Source organism: Triticum aestivum, chromosome 6B (assembly GCF_018294505.1).
Source record: "Triticum aestivum cultivar Chinese Spring chromosome 6B, IWGSC CS RefSeq v2.1, whole genome shotgun sequence".
Lineage (NCBI taxonomy): Eukaryota > Viridiplantae > Streptophyta > Magnoliopsida > Poales > Poaceae > Triticum > Triticum aestivum.
In genome coordinates, this window is record NC_057810.1 from 233,874,182 (window position 1) to 233,884,802 (window position 10,621).

The following is a 10,621-nucleotide window of genomic DNA, read 5'->3' on the forward strand; positions in this document are numbered from 1 at the left end:
TACAGATTACTACAGACTGTTCTGTTTTTGACAGATTCTGTTTTCTATGTGTTGTTTGCTTATTTTGATGAATCTATGAGTAGTATCGGAGGGTATGAACCATATATAAGTTGGAGTACAGTAGATATTACACCAATATGAATTTAGAATGAGTTAATTACAGTACCTAAGTGGTGGTTTTATTTTCTTATACTAACGGAGCTCACGAGTTTTCTGTTAAGTTTTGTGTTGTGAAGTTTTCAAGTTTTGGGTAAAGATTCGATGCACTATGGAATAAGGCGTGGCAAGAGCCTAAGCTTGGGGATGCCCAAGGCAACCCAAGGTAATATTCAAGGACAACCAAAAGCCTAAGATTGGGGATGCCCCGGAAGGCATCCCCTCTTTCGTCTTCGTTCATCGGTAACTTTACTTGGAGCTATATTTTTATTAACCACATGATATGTGTTTTGCTTGGAGCGTCATTTCCTTTTTTTTTAGTTTTTGCTTTCTGTTAGTTATAATAATGTTTTGCATCTTTAGTTTCAATAAAGAAGTCAAGCATAGCCTTTGCCATGCTTATTTTGCTAGTATACATGTTGCTGTTTGAAAAACAGAAAGTTTACCACTGTTGCAAAAATTCCCTAGAAAAGTCAGAGAGTGGTATAATGTTGAATCTTTTTGCATATTGAGCTCTGATAAATTTATTACAGTGGGAATTTTAGTTCATAATTTTTGGAGTTAGGGAAGTATGATGACTCTTGCATTCTTTACAGACTGTACTGTTTTGGCAGATTGCTGTTATGGTTGCATTGTTTGCATATGTTTGCTTGTTTAATTATTCTATTTGAAGATAGGGGTATTAAATATGCAGAGGCATTTACTATGCAATGTTGAATAATAATTTTAGTGATTTGTTACAGTAGGAAATGATAAGATTTTGCATTGGTTTATACTAACCTATCTCACGAGTTCTTGTTGAGTTTGTTGTGAATGAAGCTCTTGATAAAAAGAAAAACCATGATATGAGAGGAATTAAGGAGACACAAAAGTTCAAGCTTGGGGATTCCCAAGGCACCCCAAGATAATATTTCAAGAAGTCTCAAGCATCTAAGCTTGGGGATGCCCCGGTAGGCATCCCACCTTTCTTCTTCAACAACTATCGGTTAGTATCGGTTGAGCCTAAGTTTTTGCTTCTTCACATGAGTTGTGCTATCCTTGCAATGTTTCCTTTAGCTTTGCTTGCTGTTTGAATAAAGTATCAAGATCTTAAATTCTTTAATGAGAGAGAGTCTTCGCATAGTTACATAATTATTTAGCTACTCATTGATCTTCACTTATATCTTTCGGAGTAGTTTGTCATTTGCTCTAGTGCATCACTTATACCTTTTAGAGCATGGTGGTAGTTTTATTTTGAAGAAATAGATGAACTCTCATGCTTCACTTAGATTATTTTGAGAGTCATTAATAGCATGGTAATTTGCTTAATATTAATATACTTGGTATTCAACATATGTGAAACTTTCTTTTGAGTGAATTGAATACTAGATAAGTTTGATGCTTGATAATTGTTTTGAGATATGGAGGTGATAATATCAAAGTCGTGCTAGTTGAGTAATTGTGAATTTGAGAAATGCTTGTGTTGAAGTTTGCAAGTCCCGTAGCATGCACGTATGGTTAAAGTTGTGTAACAAATTTGAAACATGAAGTGTACCTGGCTTGTGCGTCCTTATGAGTGGCGGTCGGGGACGAGCGATGGTCTTTTCCTACCAATCTATCCCCCTAGAAGCATGCGCGTAGTACTTGATTTTTGATGGCTTCTAAATTTTAGCAATAAGTATATGAGTTCTTTTGACTAATGTTGAGTCCATGTATTATACGCACTCTCATCTTTCCGCCTTTGCTAGCCTCTTCGGTACCGTGCATTGCCCTTTCTCACCTTGAGAGTTGGTGCAAACTTCGCCGGTGCATCCAAACCCCGTGATACGATACACTCTGTCACACATAAACCTCCTTATATCTTCCTCAAAACAGCCACCATACCTACCTATCATGGCATTTCCATAGCCATTCTGAGATATATTGCCATGCAACTTCCACCATCATCATCATGACATACATTACTTTTGTCATATTGCTATTGCATGATCATGTAGTTGACATCGTATTTGTGGCAAAGCCACCATGCGTTATTTTTCATACATGTCACTCTTGATTCATTGCACCATACCGGTACACCGCCGGAGGCATTCATATAGAGTCATATCTTGTTCTAAGTTTCGAGTTGTAATCCTTATGTTGTAATCAATAGAAGTGTGATGATCATCATTATTAGAGCATTGCCCAAAAAAAGAGAGAAAGGCCAAAAAAGGCCCAAAAAATATATATAAAAAAAGGGCAATGCTACTATCTCTTTTTCCACACTTGTGCTTCAAAGTAGCACCTTGTCCTTCATGTAGTGAGTCTCATATATTGTGCTTCAAAGTAGCACCTTGTTCTTCATATAGTTAGTCTCATAAGTTGTCTTTTTATACTAGTGGGAATCTTTCATTATAGAACTTGGCTTGTATATTCCTACGATGGGCTTCCTCAAATGCCATAGGTCTTCATGAGCAAGCGAGTTGGATGCACACCCACTAGTTTTATTTTGTTGAGCATTCATAGCTCTAGCGCATCCGTTGCATGGCAATCCCTACTCCTCATGTTGACATCAATTGATGGGCATCTCCATAGCCCATTGATTAGCCTCGTCAATGTGAGACTTTCTCCTTTTTTTCTTCTCCACACAATCCCCATCATCATATTCTATTCCACCCATAGTGCTATATCCATGGCTCACGCTCATGTATTGCGTGAAGGTTGAAAAAGTTTGAGATTATTTGAGTATGAAATAATTGCTTGGCTTGTCATAGGGGGTATAGAAGTTGGGAACATCTTTGTGTGACAAAAATGAAGCATAGCCAAGCTATATGATTTTGTAGGGATGAACTTTCTTTTGCCATGTTATTTTGAGAAGACATGATTGCTTTGATTAGTATGCTTGAGCTATTATTATTTTTGTGTCAATATGAACTTTTGTCTTGAATCTTTCGGATCTGAATATTCATGCCACAAGTAAGAAGAATTACATTGAAACTATGCCAAAGTATCACTCCGCATCAAAAATTCCTTTTACCATTTACCTACTCGAGGACAAGCAGGAATTAAGCTTGGGGATGCTTGATACGTCTCCAATGTATCTATAATTTTTGATTGCTCCATGCTACTTTATCTACTGTTTTGGCCAATATTGGGCTTTATTGTCCACTTTTATATTATTTTTGGGACTAACCTATTAACCGGAGGCCCAGCCCAGATTTGCTGTTTTATGCCTATTTCAGTGTTTCGAGGAAAAGGAATATCAGACGGAGTCAAAACGGAACGAAATCAACTCGAGAAGTTATTTTTGGAAGGAAAGCAACCTGATAGACTTGGAGTGCACGTCAGGGGAGTCCCGGGCTGCCCACGAGGGTGGGGGGCGCGCCCACCCCCCTGGGCACGCCCCCTGCCTCGTGGGGCCCCCGTAGCTCCTCGGCGTACCCCCTGCACCCATATATACTCTTGTACCCTAAAACTTCCAGAACAAAAGATAGATCGGGAGTTCCGCCGCCGCAAGCCTCTGTAGCCACAAAAAAACCTCTCGGGAGCCCGTTCCGGCACCCTGCCGGAGGGGGATCCCATCACCGGTGGCCATCTTCATCATCCCGGCACTATCCATGACGAGGAGGGAGTAGTTCACCCTCGGGGCTGAGGGTATGTACCAGTAGCTATGTGTTTGATCTCTCTCTCTCTCGTGTTCTCTCTCGTGTTCCATCTATGGCACGATCTAGATGTATCCTGAGCTTTGCTATTGTAGTTGGATCTTATGATGTTTCTCCCCCTCTACTCTCTTGTGATGAATTGAGTTTCCCCTTTTGAGTTATCTTATCGAATTGAGTCTTTTATGAGAACACTTGATGTATGTCTTGCCGTGATTATCTGTGGTGACAATGGGATATCATGTGCCACTTGATGTATGTTTTGGTGATCAACTTGCGGGTTTCGTGACATTGGGAACCTATGCATAGGGGTTGGCACACGTTCTTGACTCTCCGGTAGAAACTTTGGGGCACTCTTTGAAGTACTTTTATGTTGGTTGGATGAATCTGAGATTGTGTGATGCATATCGTATAATCATGCCCACGGATACTTGAGGTGACAATGGAGTATCTAGGTGACATTAGGGTTTTGGTTGATTTGTGTCTTAAGGTGTTATTCTAGTACGAACTCTTTTATAGATTGATCCGAAAGAATAACTTTGAGGTGGTTTCATACCCTCCCATAATCTTTACGTTTGTTCGCTGCTATTAGTGGCTTTGGAGTGACTCTTTGTTGCATGTTGAGGGCTTGTTATATGATCTATCTATGTTATTATTGTTGAGAGAACTTGCACTAGTGAAAGTATGAACCCTAGGCCTTGTTTCCTATCATTGCAATACCGTTTACGCTCACTTTTATCTTTAGTTACCTTGTTGTTTTTATTATTTCAGATTACAAAAACCCTATATCTACCATCCATATTGCACTTGTATCACCATCTCTTCACCGAACTAGTGCATCTAAATTTACCATTGTATTGGGTGTGTTAGGGACACAAGAGACTTTTTGTTATTTGTTTGCAGGGTTGTTTGAGAGAGACCATCTTCATCCTACGCCTCCTACGGATTGATAAACCTTAGGTCATCCACTTGAGGGAAATTTGCTACTGTCCTACAAACCTGTGCACTTGCAGGCCCAACAACGTCTACAAGAAGAAGGTTGTGTAGTAGACATCATGGGATCGGGTTTCCCCTTCACCCGTTCGTTCGGGGAGTCATGTATTACTATGGGATCGATTTTCATGATCTTTCCCCCAACTCCTTCTCAATATCTCAACGTTCATCGTCATGTGCGAGGCATTTCTCCGGATCCCACCTCAGTTCGGCCTATGGCTGAAGATCTTCAATGTGAAGCCCAAGGTGGTGAGTGGCGAACACGCCGAGTGCGGCGGCGCCATGGTAAGCAAGATGCCCAAGGCCGTTTGGCCAAAAGGCGCTTTCAACGACTCCGTCAAGGAGTGGCAGCAGTAGTGGTTCTATATCACCGAACCACGCGGCAAGAAATGGGCGGCAGCTCCAGAGTTCAGATCCGGAGCTCCACTGCGGCTCACGTCCTGGCCCGAGAAGGGCCCGAACTAGTGCTCGTCCGACGAGCTATTACTGCTCCAGACGCGCATTCAGGGTGTGGTCAATAGGGACGTCAAACTCGTCGACGTAGTCCAGGTGATGCTAGTTCGCCTGGTTCTCCCTTTTCAGCGCCGAGCTTGTACCCTGTGGGAGTTCGATCCTGCCAAGCACCAAACCCTTCGGGAGCTTTATGATTCCTCCCACAAGGATATCTAGAAGGTGCTCTTTAAGTCCGGCAAATCGTGGCCGGGCCCCGCCGAGGACCGTGGGTATCAATCATCCCATTCTCCAAGCTCGGTAAGTCACAGCCGCACCCTGTCTATTCATGCTTTAATTGGTATGTCATGCGGGAGACACCTTAACCATGTTTCATTGCAACCTTAGGGATTGGTAAAGAAGGTGGAGCGGCTACATTGTCCAGCCCCCCTGCCGGAGGAACCGGACGGACCTCTTCTAACGAAGATGCTGGTCCCCGCGCCTTACAAGGCGCCAAGGAAAGAGGCCTCCAAGAAGGTCAAGAAGACCCGGGGTGGCCTTCGCCGTCGCGAGGCTCCGGACGCCAAATCCGAAGACTCCAGCGACGATCCTTCGTCCGAGGACGAAGAGGAGGAAGCAGAGGAGGATGAGCCTCACTCTGATGGTGGGAGGAAGAGGACGGCCTCCACATCTCTGGAGGCCGGATCGCCCAAGAGGGGGAAACATTCCCACCCAGGGGCATCCCCCATAGTTGCCGATAGCAGCCCGGAGTGGGATCCCAGGGCCCAGCCCCTGGAGAAGTCGTAAGTATCCGGACATGCATATGCGTTCGGGATTGTTTTTGGGTGCAATTGTTTTGACTGTTGCCTGTATATTGCACAGTCCGGCAAGGTCCTGCGCCGGCCAGTCCTTGTCGGAGGATTCACTGGACTCGGACGCTTTGGCGAGCGAGACGCCTCCACAAGCCCCTTCCCCCAAGTCTGGGTGCGACACTGAGGTGTCGTCTCGACAAGACCCAGACCAGGGAGGACATATCCCTGGTGCCAAACACGCAGGGATGGATACGGCCCCCGGGACCTCTAGGGTTCTGGGATTGAGCAAGCAGCCACCCCTGATGGCGGGGGGCCGGCCTACGCCGTCGGTGTCCTCTGTTCAAGCAGAGCTGCCTACCGGTCTATCGATAGCGTTGGAGAATGTGTCTATTGTCGATGAGCATCGGGCCCTTATGGGCGAGGTGGTTGAAAGGATTCAGTCCGCCGAGAGCGGGCTGAACGCGTCCTGCCTTAGTCTTATAAAGGCCTTTGAGGTATGTTTCCTAGGAAACCCTTAAGGAATTGTCATATTATAAGTAGTAGCCCCTAATGCACTGTCCGGCGAAGGAGACAGAGCCGGGCAGGGGATCAAACCCCCTGCCTTCGCAGGAGCCTATGTAAATAACATATACCCTTTGGTGTGAAAACAGGCATCCGCAGAGAGGACGTCCGCTTTCAATGTGGAAGTATCCGAATTGAAGCAGAGCCTTGCATGGTCCGAGGAAGAACTCGGCCATGTGAGGAAGCAACTAGAAGACAAGCTAGGTATGTTGAAAACATTTGTCTTGGAGTTGGCACGAACGAATGGTTGTGCGGAATAAAAAGTTTTAGTATTGTGTGCTCTAGGAGCGGGTGCCGAATACGAGGCACTAAAGAAAGCTTTGGCTGATGCCAACAAGAAGGCTGAGGCCGAACAGGCGCTTCGTGAAAAACACGAGGCCAGGGTTATCACAGCTGAGCGAGAGCTCCAGGAAGCTGTGAAGAAAAGCGAGGGCTTGTAGCAGAGTCTAAAAGGGAAAGAATTCGAGCTCGCCCAAGCTCTCGAGGATGCAGAAGGTGCTCGGGAAGAAGCCCGAGGTGCTGCACGAGACATTCAGGAGGCCCGAAAAGTGGCGGCTGGTAAGGCCTTCTGTATTCTTAGCTTCGTATATTTTAGAATGTGAAGAATCCAAGCGGCAGGCTGAATTCTTATTTTTCCAGGGGCTTTTGCGGATCTTCCTCGCAACATATCAGATGCTGCTCAATTCTACCGCACCGAGGAGAAGAAGACTGCGGAGAGGGATTTCTGGTCGTAGTATCTGGCGCCGAACTATCCGGTGCCATTTATCAATCAGATGAAATAGTTGGTCGAACTGCACTAGGCGGCCGAACTAGCCATGAAGGACTTAGTTGTCCAGCTATGGCCCGCGGAGCCGATTCCAAGCAGCTACTTCGCACTCGTCAAGCAAATCGTGGGCGCCTGTCCTCGGCTTGATGCTGTCAAGCGATCAGTCTGCATAGAAGGCGCGCATATGGCGTTTGCCCATGCGAAAGTGCATTGGGGGAGGCTTGACGCGAAAAAGCTGATCACTGAGGGGCCGCTGGAGGGTAAGGAACACCGCAAGCCCGAGTTGTATTATGAAGGTGTGATGAAAGGGGCCCGCCTTGTGGCTGACAAGTGTGCTAAAGACATCATATTTCCCTGAGGGCATCTGTGCCGCTTGTTGTAATATGGGATAATGGCATGTTTGTTATATATTGCCTGTTTTATTTGTACATATGTTCTTCCTGTGCGGCTGTTTATTGTATGCAAATTTTGGGAGTTGGCTAGTCATCGGCTTCTACCCCCTCGTAAAAAGGATACGGGGGTGTTCGGGATATATCTGAACGCTCTTTATCCCATAGTTGGGTCCTGAGGGAGTCCTGGATTAGGGGGTGTCCGGATAGCCGAACTATCACCTTTGGCCGGACTCCTGGACTATGAAGATACAAGGTTGAAGACTTCGTCCCGTGTCCGGATGAGACTTTCCTTGGCATGGAAGGCAAGCTTGGCGATACGGATATGTAGATCTCCTACCATTGTAACCGACTCTGTGTAACCTAACCCTCTCTGGTGCCTATATAAACCGGAGGGTTTTAGTCCGTAGGACGGACAACAATCATACCATAAGCTAGCTTCTAGGGTTTAGCCTCTCTGATCTCGTGGTGGATCTACTCTTGTACTACCCATATCATCAATATCAATCAAGCAGGAGTAGGGTTTTACCTCCATTGAGAGGGCCCGAACCTGGGTAAAAACATCATGTCCCTTGTCTCCTGTTACCATCCGCCTAGACGCACAGTTCGGGACCCCCTACCTGAGATCCGGCGGTTTTGACACCAACATTGGTGCTTTCATTGAGAGTTCCTCTGTGCCGTCTCCATCAGGAAGGATGCCACGTCCCATCTTTAAAGACGACACTGTTGCTAAAGGAGCTTTGGCTATTGGCCAAACTCTCCGGATAGGCGGTTTCCTTATGACCGCCTGTTCGGCCGCCGCGCCGACGATGACTTCTCGGGTCATCGAAAGCAATCTTCACATTAACTCGGAACTCGACGACCAGTTAGATCCAATGGAGCTCTCTTCCTTAAACGAGCTCTTGGATCACATCGCCGCCCTGGGAGTCGCTACAAACTACGATCAGATTGGGTCTAAACCCGATCTGAGAGAGATTAACTCTCCTTAGGTTACCCACCACGTTGCTGTGGTAGAGGAACAATGCGGCAACCCTTCTTCTATCTTAAGGACTAGCTATGTCCGGATTCCTGATCCCTCCATGCCGGATTCCCGCGGAGGGGAGGGCGTCACTCAAGCCCTAAACCTAAAGTCAGGCAGCGGGCTAGATTCATTGGACAACATCCAAGAACCCAAGCTTCCAATTTCGGAAACTTCTTAGCCCCTGAGTTTCAGATTGTACGGGGTTCCGAATTTAATTCCACCCGCCCACCCAAACACAAGCGACCTATCCCAAATACGGCAAGAGCCCGTAGAAACAGTACACCATTACTGGGCCAGATTCCTCCTGGTCATAAACAGGATAAAGGATTGCCGTGAGGAGGATGCAATTTCATTCTTCTGCAATAATTGCACGGACAAGGGAATCCTCAACGCTGTAAGTCGTCGTGAAATTACACGCTTCGCTGACTTGGTGTCCATAGTATGAAAGTACTGTGCGATAGAAAGCGCCTGGAAAACCGAAATCAATTTTTGGGACAATCCGGCCCTGAATACAACCCCAGTCCGAAATAGAAGGGTGCATCATCGCCAGGCACCTGGGTTAAACACCAAAAAGCAAAAACCCTCTATAGGGCATGGAACCATACTGGAGGGATGGCTCAATGGACCCTGCAAAATTCATAGTACAGAGGGCGCCACTCCAACTCATAGCCTTAGAGCATGTTGGATACTACGACAGGTGGCCATAAGTGGCGAAGAGCTTCTAACTCCAGAGCACCAGTCCAAGGATACCAGTACGGTATTAACAGTCTTCGAGACTTTCGCATCAAATAATATGCGGAAATGAACACTCTACAGCCTTGCCGAAGTCTACCAAGTAGCAACAATAAACCCATGGAGTGACACGGCTATTACCTTTAATGCCAGTGACGAACCTAAATTTCGAACAGCCCGAGCACCAGCCGCATTGGTCCTCAGTCCAACAGTGGATGGCTTTCGCCTTACCAAGGTACTCATGGACAGCGGCAACGGATTGAACCTCATTTACGAGGAAACCCTCAAAAAATGGAAATAGACTGGAGCCGCATTGAGCGAAGCAGCACAACCTTTAGAGGAATAATCCCCAGTCGAGAAGCATGCTGTATAGGAAAAATCACACTGGATGTGGTGCTTGGCACGCCGGATAATTATAGGTCCGAGGAAGTCACGTTCCAAGTGGCCCCGTTCAGCAGCGGATATCACGCTCTATTAGGGCGAGAGGCATTCACAATTTTTCAAGCTATACCCCATTACGGGTACATGAAGCTCAAAATGCATGGGCCCAACGGAATCATCACTCTTGCTAGTGACCTGGACATAGCACTCCGCACCGAAAATAAGACAGCCGCACTGGCCCTTGAGGCACTATCCGAAGCCCTAGCGGCCGAGGAACTCACTGCGCTGCGCTCCATGGTGAATAGGGACGACGTGATACTCGATAAGAGATCCAAGTCCACCTCTTTTAAACCAGCGGACGAAATAGTCAAATTCCAAGTCCATCCAACGGACCCTACAAAAACGGCCTCCATCGGGGTGCAATTAAACCCTGATGTAGACGCCGCACTACGAGTATTCCTACGCGAAAATTGGGACATATTTGCCTGGCACCCTTCAGACATGCCAGGAATCCCACGCCGGCTGGCCGAGCACGGTCTAAACATCCTAAAAGGATTAGCCAGTCAAACAGCTTCTTCGGCGTTTCTCCGAACCCAAGAGACAGGGCATGGGAGAGGAGCTAGCCAATTTATTGGAGGCCGGATTCATCAGAGATATAAAACATCCGGACTGGCTAGCAAACTTGGTGATGGTACCAAAGAAGGACAAATCCTCGCGCCTATGCGTCGATTTTAAGGACCTCAACAAGGCTTGCCCAAAGGATC